The sequence below is a fragment of the Euprymna scolopes genome, chromosome 23 (genome assembly GCF_053919585.1).
Source record: "Euprymna scolopes isolate OS-2025 chromosome 23, ASM5391958v1, whole genome shotgun sequence".
NCBI classification, from domain to species: domain Eukaryota; kingdom Metazoa; phylum Mollusca; class Cephalopoda; order Sepiida; family Sepiolidae; genus Euprymna; species Euprymna scolopes.
This window is the reverse complement of record NC_136504.1, coordinates 62,685,648-62,697,633: the sequence shown is the minus strand read 5'-3', so window position 1 is coordinate 62,697,633 and position 11,986 is coordinate 62,685,648. Positions and strand designations below refer to the sequence as shown.

Below are 11,986 nucleotides of genomic sequence, written 5' to 3'. Positions count from 1 at the left end.
ACAGGAATAAAAAAAAATTCAGCTTTCAAAATATTCGTCGATAAAAAAACCGATCTTTATATTTACGCTAGCCATTTTGTATATTACCACGTGACCTGCTATCTCTTAAACTGGAGGGGGGGGATCCACTTGAATCCAACAAAACCAGTAATTTTTTTTTTCTATTATATATACATCATTTTCTATAAAATTAAGTGTAGACTTTATAATTAAAACAAAAAATGTTATTCATACTAAAAAAAAAAAACGCTTAGTCATGTCACGTGACGTGACGTCAACATCCACTAATGGCGAACAATTGTACCTATTTACTATGCCTCCCCACGGGACAGAGTTAGACACCAGGGTCGTTTTTTAACGTGGAGAAAAGGTACAAAAATAAAAATTGTCTCAGTCGTGGAGGATTTCTCCTCCACCGAAAGAGAACAAGAAATAGAAGTGCAGCATCTGAAGAACAGATACTACACTTTGATCTTGACCAAAAGGCCAAGAATGCGAACAATTGTAAATAACAACTTTTTTCACAAAACCAACACCGTCTTTCTTTTTTTTTCTCTCTCTTTCTCTCTCTCACCCACTTACTCTTCCCTCTCTCTCACCCTCTTTCTCTTGACGTCACACCACTGTTAAACTGTGGGGGGGGGGACACATTCCCAGGCATTATCTCCTATAGATGCACATTTTATTAGAAATTCAGCTTTCAAAATATTAGACGATAATAAAAATATAAAACCAACACCCTCTTTCTCTTTTCTCTCTCTCTCACCAACTTACTCTTCTCTCTCTCTCACCCTCTTTCTCTTGACCTCCTACTACTGTTAAACTGTGTGTGTGTGGGGGGGGGGAAGAGGCAGCTTGAAAACCAACAAAAACAGTGCACAGTTTCCCAAGCATTTGGGGTGGGAAGGGGGGGAAGAAGCCGAGCGCACAGTTTCGTGTGAGAGAGAGAGAACAATTCTCAACCTATATACTCAACAAATTTTTTATCTACAGATTTGAAAGTTTGTATATAGGGTATTCAGACATATGGAAATATATCTAGCATAATCTATCTATTATATCTATAAAAGTGAAAATGTGTGTGTGTGTGAGGTAGCCAGAGAGAGAGAGAGAGAGAGACAACAATTCTCAACCTATATATTCAATACATTTTTTATCTACAGATTTGAAAATTTGTATATAGGGTATTCAGACATATGGAAATATATCTAGCATAATCTATCTATTATATCTATAAAAGTGAAAATGTGTGTGTGTGTGTGTGTGTGTGTGTGCGTAAGAGAGAGAGAGAACAATTCTCAACCTATATACTCAACGTATTTTTATCTACGGATTTTAAACTTTGTATATAGGGTATTCAGACATATAGAAATATATCTAGCATAATCTATACATTATATCTATAAAAGTGAGAATGTGAGTGTGTGAGAGAGAGAGAACAATTCTCAACCTATATATTCAACAAATTTTTTACCTACAGATTTGAAAATTTGTATATTGGGTATTCAGACATATGGAAATATATCTAGCATAATCGATCTATTATATCTATAAAAGTCAGAATGTTTGCGTGTGGTTGTGTGTGTAAGGTTGCGAGAGAGAGAGAGAGAACAATTCTCAACCTATCTATTCAATAAATTTGTTATCTACAGATTTGACCATTTGTATATAGGGTATTCAGACATATGGAAATATATCCAGCATAATCTATCTATTATATCCATAAAAGTGAGAATGTGTGCGTGAGAGAGAGAGAGAGAGAGAGAGAGAGTAAGTACAATTCTCACCCTATATATTCAACAAATTTTTTATCTACCGATTAGAAAATTTGTATATAGGGTATTCAGACATATGGAAATATATCTAGCATAATCTATCTATTATATCTAGAAAAGTGAGAATGTGTGTGAAAGAGAGAGAGAGAAGAGAGAGAGAGAGAACAATTCTCAACCTATATATTCAACTAATTTTTATGTACAGATCTGAAAATTTGTATACAGGGTATTCAGACATATGGAAATATATCTAGCATAATCTATTATATCTATAAAAGGTAGAATGTGTGTGTGTGTGTGTGTGAGTGAGTGAGTGAGTGAGTGAGAGAGAGAGAGAGAGAACAATTCTCAACCTATATACTCAACAAATTTTGTATCTACAGATTTGATAATTTGTATATAGGGTATTCAGACATAAGGAAATATATCTAGCATAATCTATCTATTATATCTATAAAAGTGAGAATGTGTGTGAAAGAGAGAGAGAGAGAACAATTCTCAACCTATATATTCAACAAATTCTATCTTTACAGATTTGAAAATTTGTATATAGGGTATTCAGACATTTGGAAATATATCTAGCATAATCTATTATATCTATAAAAGTGAGAATGTGTGTGTGAGAGAGAGAGAAAGAACAATTCTCAACCTATATACTCAACAAATTTTTTATCTACAGATTTAAAAATTTGTATATAGGGTATTCAGACATATAGAAATATATCTAGCATAACCTATCTATTATATCTATAAAATGACCATGTGTGTGTGTGTGAGAGAGAGAGAGTCAGAGAGAGAGAGAGAGAACAATTTTCAGCTTGTGTGTGTGTGAGAAAGAGAGAGAGAGAAAGAGAGGAAGGAAAATTCTCACCCTATATATTCAACAAATTTTTTATCTACATATTAGAAAATTTGGATATAGGGTATTCAGACGTATGGAAATATATCTAGCATAATCTATCTATTATATCTATAAAAGTGAAAAACCTGTCATTTTAACGTTATTCAATACGTGTCACGTGACGTGACGTCAGCTCAAACTTTTGACAGACACAACCAAAGTTGACAAATTATGTATCATATTGAACCTTGATCACCCGCATGACAAATATCGAAATTCCACACCAAACGGACCATTAAAAGGGGGTGAACTGATCATTTCTCTCCTAGGGGGGCCCCCCAAAAAACCTGTCATTTTAATGTTAATATTACATAATCCAAAAACGCTTAGTCATGTCACGTGACGTGACGTCAACATCCAGTAATGGCGAACAAATGTAAACAAACACTTTGTTTTACCGATACTTTTGTAATTTCTCTTCTGCTTTGTTCTAGAGATTATTAAACTCCATGACAATGTCTCCAACGTATTTAACTGGTTAAAAATAGTATTTATACAAGAGTTTTAACGAAAAATATCAGGAAAAAATGTACAGGAATAAAAAAAAATTCAGCTTTCAAAATATTCGTCGATAAAAAAACCGATCTTTATATTTACGCTAGCCATTTTGTATATTACCACGTGACCTGCTATCTCTTAAACTGGAGGGGGGGGATCCACTTGAATCCAACAAAACCAGTAATTTTTTTTTTCTATTATATATACATCATTTTCTATAAAATTAAGTGTAGACTTTATAATTAAAACAAAAAATGTTATTCATACTAAAAAAAAAAAACGCTTAGTCATGTCACGTGACGTGACGTCAACATCCACTAATGGCGAACAATTGTACCTATTTACTATGCCTCCCCACGGGACAGAGTTAGACACCAGGGTCGTTTTTTAACGTGGAGAAAAGGTACAAAAATAAAAATTGTCTCAGTCGTGGAGGATTTCTCCTCCACCGAAAGAGAACAAGAAATAGAAGTGCAGCATCTGAAGAACAGATACTACACTTTGATCTTGACCAAAAGGCCAAGAATGCGAACAATTGTAAATAACAACTTTTTTCACAAAACCAACACCGTCTTTCTTTTTTTTTCTCTCTCTTTCTCTCTCTCACCCACTTACTCTTCCCTCTCTCTCACCCTCTTTCTCTTGACGTCACACCACTGTTAAACTGTGGGGGGGGGACACATTCCCAGGCATTATCTCCTATAGATGCACATTTTATTAGAAATTCAGCTTTCAAAATATTAGACGATAATAAAAATATAAAACCAACACCCTCTTTCTCTTTTCTCTCTCTCTCACCAACTTACTCTTCTCTCTCTCTCACCCTCTTTCTCTTGACCTCCTACTACTGTTAAACTGTGTGTGTGTGTGTGGGGGGGGAAGAGGCAGCTTGAAAACCAACAAAAACAGTGCACAGTTTCCCAAGCATTTGGGGTGGGAAGGGGGGGAAGAAGCCGAGCGCACAGTTTCGTGTGAGAGAGAGAGAACAATTCTCAACCTATATACTCAACAAATTTTTTATCTACAGATTTGAAAGTTTGTATATAGGGTATTCAGACATATGGAAATATATCTAGCATAATCTATCTATTATATCTATAAAAGTGAAAATGTGTGTGTGTGTGAGGTAGCCAGAGAGAGAGAGAGAGAGAGACAACAATTCTCAACCTATATATTCAATACATTTTTTATCTACAGATTTGAAAATTTGTATATAGGGTATTCAGACATATGGAAATATATCTAGCATAATCTATCTATTATATCTATAAAAGTGAAAATGTGTGTGTGTGTGTGTGTGTGTGTGCGTAAGAGAGAGAGAGAACAATTCTCAACCTATATACTCAACGTATTTTTATCTACGGATTTTAAACTTTGTATATAGGGTATTCAGACATATAGAAATATATCTAGCATAATCTATACATTATATCTATAAAAGTGAGAATGTGAGTGTGTGAGAGAGAGAGAACAATTCTCAACCTATATATTCAACAAATTTTTTACCTACAGATTTGAAAATTTGTATATTGGGTATTCAGACATATGGAAATATATCTAGCATAATCGATCTATTATATCTATAAAAGTCAGAATGTTTGCGTGTGGTTGTGTGTGTAAGGTTGCGAGAGAGAGAGAGAGAACAATTCTCAACCTATCTATTCAATAAATTTGTTATCTACAGATTTGACCATTTGTATATAGGGTATTCAGACATATGGAAATATATCCAGCATAATCTATCTATTATATCCATAAAAGTGAGAATGTGTGCGTGAGAGAGAGAGAGAGAGAGAGAGAGAGTAAGTACAATTCTCACCCTATATATTCAACAAATTTTTTATCTACCGATTAGAAAATTTGTATATAGGGTATTCAGACATATGGAAATATATCTAGCATAATCTATCTATTATATCTAGAAAAGTGAGAATGTGTGTGAAAGAGAGAGAGAGAAGAGAGAGAGAGAGAACAATTCTCAACCTATATATTCAACTAATTTTTATGTACAGATCTGAAAATTTGTATACAGGGTATTCAGACATATGGAAATATATCTAGCATAATCTATTATATCTATAAAAGGTAGAATGTGTGTGTGTGTGTGTGTGTGTGTGTGTGAGTGAGTGAGTGAGTGAGTGAGAGAGAGAGAGAGAGAACAATTCTCAACCTATATACTCAACAAATTTTGTATCTACAGATTTGATAATTTGTATATAGGGTATTCAGACATAAGGAAATATATCTAGCATAATCTATCTATTATATCTATAAAAGTGAGAATGTGTGTGAAAGAGAGAGAGAGAGAACAATTCTCAACCTATATATTCAACAAATTCTATCTTTACAGATTTGAAAATTTGTATATAGGGTATTCAGACATTTGGAAATATATCTAGCATAATCTATTATATCTATAAAAGTGAGAATGTGTGTGTGAGAGAGAGAGAAAGAACAATTCTCAACCTATATACTCAACAAATTTTTTATCTACAGATTTAAAAATTTGTATATAGGGTATTCAGACATATAGAAATATATCTAGCATAACCTATCTATTATATCTATAAAATGACCATGTGTGTGTGTGTGAGAGAGAGAGAGAGTCAGAGAGAGAGAGAGAGAACAATTTTCAGCTTGTGTGTGTGTGAGAAAGAGAGAGAGAGAAAGAGAGGAAGGAAAATTCTCACCCTATATATTCAACAAATTCTTTATCTACATATTAGAAAATTTGGATATAGGGTATTCAGACGTATGGAAATATATCTAGCATAATCTATCTATTATATCTATAAAAGTGAGAATGTGTGTGTGAGAGAGAGAGAAAGAGAGAGAGAGAGAGAACAATTCTCAACCTATATATTCAACTAATTTTTTATCTACAGATTTGAAAATGTGTATATTGGGTATTCAGACATATGTAAATATATCTGGCATAATCTATGTATTATATCTATAAAAGTGTGAATGTGAGTGATGGAAAGAGCAAAAAATTCTCAACCTATATAACCTATAAAAGTGAGAATATGTGTGAGAGAGAGAGAGAGAGAACAATTCTCAACCTATATATTCCACACATTTTTGGGCACAGATTTGGAAATTTGTATATAGGGTAGGCAGACATATAGAAATATATCTAGCATAATCTATCTATTATATCTATAAAAGTGAGAACTTGTGTGTGTGTGTGTGTGAGAGAGAGAGAGAACAATTCTTAACCTACATACTCAACAAATTTTTTACCTACAGTTTAGAAAATTTGTATATAGGGTATTCAGACATATGGAAATATATCTAGCATAATCTATCTATTATAACTACAAAAGTTAGAATGTGTGTGTGAGAGAGAGAGAGAACAATTCTAAACCTATATATTCAACAAATTTTTTATCTACAGATTTGAAACTTTGTATATAGGGTATTCAGACATATGGAAATATATCTAGCATAATCTATCTATTTTATCTATAAAAGTGAGAATGCGTGTGTGTGAGATAGCGAGAGAGAGAGAGAGAAAAAGAGAGAGATAAAAATTCTCAACCTATACATTCAACAAATTTTTTATCCACAGATTTGAACATTTGTATATAGGGTGTTCAGACATATAGAAATATATCTAGCATAATCTATCTATTATATGTATAAAAGTGAGAATGTGTGTGTGTGTGAGAGAGAGGACAATTGTCAACCTATGTATACAACAAATTTTTTATCTACAGATTTCAAAATTTGTATATTGGGCATTCAGACATATTTTAATATATCTGGCATAATCTGTCTATTATATCTATAAAAGTGAGAATGTGTGTGATAGAGAGAGAGAGAACAATTCTCAACCTATATACTCAACAAATTTTTTATCTACAGATTTGAAAATTTGTATATAGGGTATTCAGACATATGGAAATATATCTAGCATAATCTATTATATCTATAAAAGTGAGAATGTGTGTGTGTGTGTGAGAGAGAGAGAGAGAGAGAGAACAGTTCTCAACCTATACATTCAACAAATTTTTATATATAGGGTATTCAGAAATATCGAAATATATCTAGCATAATCTATTATATCTTTAAAAGTAAGAATGTGTGTGTGTGAGAGATAGAGAGAACAATTCTCAACCTATGCACTCTACAAATTTTTTATCTACAAATTAGAAAATTTGTATATAGGGTATTCACACATATGGAAATATATCTAGCATAATCTATCTATTATATCTATAAAAGTTAGAATGTGTGTGTGAGGTAGCCAGAGAGAGAGAGAGAGAGAGTAAGAACAATTTTCAACCTATATATTCAACAAATATTTGATCTACAGATTAGAAAATTTGTATATAGGGTATTCAGACATATGGAAATATATCTAGCATAATCTATCTATTATATCTCTAAAATTGAGAATGTGTGTGTGAGAGAGAGAGAGAGAACAATTTTCAACCTATATACTCAACAAATTTTTTTATCTACAGATTTGAAAATTTGTATATAGGGTATTCAGACATATGGAAATATATCTAGAGTAATCTATCTATTATATCTATAAAAGTGAGAATGCGTGTGTGTGTGAGAGAGAGCGACACAGAACAATTCTCAACCTATATATTCAACAAATTTTTTATGTACAGATCTGAAATATCACATTTGTATAGAAGTAGAAATCTTGATACCTACTCTGATACCTAATAAAAGAAAGGACACTCTTTAGGGCGGATTTTGATTATAACAAGTCACTAATTAGAAATTATAATAAACATTCTAATAATTTAAGAATTTTACCAAAATAAAATTGCATGGTAATCACCCAATTTCTGCCACAAAATTTTGATTGGCAGAACTCATAAACATAAAATATATATTTTCTAATTTCATCTTTTTTTTTTCTTTTTACATAATCTGGTTTGATGTTTTCCCAAATATTCAAATCACTATATTTTGCTGCTTAATATCAAATACAGCAACTGAGTTATTTTTATGCATCAAACAATTACATTTTCTCATTCATCCAAACTAATCACTGAACATCAATTTCATATTTTCTTCACTAAAATATTACTGTGCTTGATGTCATCAAGTGGAGCGGATCATTTTTTTTCATTTGTTCACACATTTTTCCAATTTATATATATTTTAAAGATTCTTAGCCTATGTCATTGCATACCAATCTGTTTATTAAAAGTTAAGGTTCACTGTAAACACATATGTTACACCAAAATAAAAACGCTTCAGATAATGTCTTGATATTCAATTCAGTTTCTCACATGACATCTTATGAAGTTAGTAGAAATGTTACAGACTTTTGAATCTCAAACACTTTCAATACTGTGCACTGATATTTTCTTTTTTGCAATATAAGCACATTCATGATTTTTTTTACAAACGTTAAAAACTTTCACATTGTGTAGCAATATACTGAAACAATTATAAAAATATTTGTTTTTATTTTGAATGATGCAGGGCATCTGAAGAGAGATTTTTCTAACAAAATGAAAGTATAATTTTTAGCAATAGGTATCTAGGAAAAGGCCACTACATATGTTATAAGTTCCAAATTTCCACAACCTGGCAAATACTGGTACATGCTAGCAAATTTAGATTTGCAATTACAAAATATGATTCTAATTTTTTCCTTTGCTCTTTATTCTAACACTACACTAAGTTTACTGTGTTATTTCGCTACAGTTGATATTGTGTAGAACAATAAGAAAATCATAGTGAACAATGCATTCAACAAAATTTCACACACATTTCTAGATACCTATATCTAATAAGTTCAAAAGAAAGGACACACTTAGGGAGGTATTTTGGTGGTCAAGTCACTAAAAAGAGATTAGCTGGTTTCCCGGCATAGCCCAGGATATAATAAAGATTGACTGAAATACATGTTCTAGCTGGTTTCTAGGCGTTGCCAGGGATGTAATATAGACACATTATGTTGTATATTACCTGTTCTCTTCTCCCTAAGGTAAAACAATTTCATATACATGCTGTAAATTACCTATGCTAGGGATAAAACATGAACAATATCAGTCCTAGGGTAGATAAAACAAATAATACATAGAGATGAAAGATTCCTCTCCCCTAAGAATCAAACATATGTTCAATATCTGCTTTTGTTTTTTCATTGTTTATACGGTCCCGAGCAACGCCGGGTAGCCCTGCTAGTCTATATATATAAAAGACAAAAATCTGTGAGTTTGTATGTTTGTATGTAACGCTAAAACTTTTGAAACACACAACCAGACTTGATAAATTTGGTATCATATCGAAGCCCCGTATCCCGGATGACAAATATCGAAATTTCACGTCAAACGGACGAGGAGAAAGGGGTAAACGTATCAGTTATCTCCAAGGGGGGCCCCAAAAAAACTGTCATTGTAATGATTTTTATTACGTAATTCTTGAATGATCCAATGTAATTCATACGTAAAAAAAAAAAACGTTTAGTCATGTCACGTGAGGTGACGTCAACGTCCACTAATGGCGAACAATTGTAAATAAGTTCTGTCTTCGATACTTTTGCATTTTTCTCTTCGCCTTAGTTATATCTATTATTTAACTTTATGCCAATGTTTCCATCGTGATTACCTGGTTAAAAATATTATTTATACAAGAGTTTTAACGAAAAATGTCAGGAAAAAATGTACAGGAATAAAAAAATTCTGCTTTCAAAATATTAGACGATAATAAAAATATCGTAATATTTAATTTATAAAATAATTAGCCATTTTCTATATTACCACGTGACCTCATACCTCTTAAACTGGAAGGGGGGAGGAGTAAAACCAACACCGTCTCTCTCTCTCTCTCTCACACTTACTCTCTCTCTCTCACTTTCTCTATCACCCTCTTTCTATTTTTCTTTTCGTTTAATAACGCTTAGTCATGTCACGTGACGTGACGTCAACTAATGGCGAGTCTTTTTTTTTTTTTTTTTTTTTACCATGTGACCTACTACCAATTAAACTGGAGGGGGGGAAATGTGAATTTTTTTTATTATATATACATTAGTTTTATAAAAATTAAGTGTAGACTTCATAATGAAAAACAAAAAAAATAAAAAATTGAAAATGAAAATAATCTTCATTTTTGCATCCCATTGTCGCCATTTCCATGAAATCCTCAGCGACTTTGTTTCCATGTAAGTAAAGCGAAAGCGTTTCCACTGTACACAGATTCGAAAAAGTTGTCATCAAACAAATTTATGACAATATATGACATATAAAACCAAACAAAAAAAACTTCTTCGCATCTATTTCGTTTACAATTTATTTACTTCGATATTACGATATCATCGACAGTTTAAATGCTTGCAAATTCGTAAGTGTAAAACCAAAATAAACAAACAAAAAAACAATGTTTTTCGAGCTGCGTTTATATGTTAGATTGAATTAAAACACAACAAATACATCCAGTTTGGCAGAAAAGTAACTTATCTTGCCTTGGACAACTTCATTTTTATTATAAAAGCAATATAAAATAGAGTAAATAGCGATGTATTGGAACATTCAAGATGGCGTCTTATTCTATCTTAAACACGGTAAGTGTGGGAAAAAATGTTATTAAAAAAACCCAGATAAATTCTGTTAAAAACTCGCTCAGGATATGTTACCGTGACATGGGTTGACATATATTAGGCGGGTTTTTTTTAGTATTTTGTATAGTTTTTAATTTATAACACTTTCTTCCATACTTACGGTGTTAAAGAGGGTGTGAGACGCTATCTTGATTTTTCGAATACTTTTTCGAAAACTGTATGTTTTTCGAGCTGATTAAACTTTTTCGAAAACTGTATGTTTTTCGAGCTGATTAAATATGTTACATTGAATAAAAACACAAAAAATATATCCAGTTGCCTTTGATAATTTTTATTTGACAGTAATACAAACCCAAATATATTTTTTTAAAACAGTAATGAATTTTCCGAACTCAATATTTTTCAATTTTTTAAATTTTAAAAGCAAATTTTTTCTATTGATTCTATTTTTACGATATTTGCAGGGTCAATGTGAAATTTTATGTTCTTTCCAATAAATCGATTATAAAATTTTAGACTACCGTTTTTTTTTTAAATTCACGAACCCCCCCCCCCATGTACATTTTTCGGTATTATTATACAAACACCGTGACAGCGTTAGGATTAGGGTTAGGGTTAGGGTTAGGGTTTAGGGTTAGGGTTAGGGTTAATTCGCTGTCACGGTGTTTGTATAGTTTTACCCATTTTTTCTAATACATCGGTAAACACTGTATGTTTTTCGAGCTGAATAAATATGTTACATTGAATAAAAACACAAACAATATATCCAGTTGGATAGAAAAGTAACTTATCTTGCCTTTGATAACATTTATTTGTTGGGTTTTTATTAGTATTTTGTATAGTTTTTAATTTATAACACTTTTTTCCATACTTACGGTGTTAAAGAGGGTGTGAGACGCTATCTTGATTTTTCGAATACATCGGTAAACACTGTATGTTTTTCGAGCTGAATAAATATGTTACATTGAATAAAAACACAAAAAATATATCCAGTTGCCTTTGATAACATTTATTTGTTATATATTTGTCTTTTGACAACTTTTTTGAATCTATGTGTACAGTAATACAAACCCAAATATTTTTTTTTTAAACAGTAATGAATTTTCCGAACTCAATATTTTTCAATTTTTTAAATTTTAAAATCAAAATTTTTCTATTGATTCTACTTTTTACGATATTTTCAGGGTCAATGTGAAATTTTATGTTCTTTCCAATAAATCGAATATAATATTTTAGACTACCGTTTTTTTTTTTTTAATTCACGACCCCCCCCCATGT

The 11,986-nt window shown here is 31.6% G+C and overlaps 2 pseudogenes; both read right to left on the bottom strand.

Annotated features, from left to right (window-relative positions):
- Positions 1-365: 365 nt before the first annotated feature.
- Positions 366-499, bottom strand: LOC145246296 (U2 spliceosomal RNA; annotated as a pseudogene).
- Positions 500-3,572: 3,073 nt separating this feature from the next.
- Positions 3,573-3,706, bottom strand: LOC145246295 (U2 spliceosomal RNA; annotated as a pseudogene).
- Positions 3,707-11,986: the final 8,280 nt, after the last annotated feature.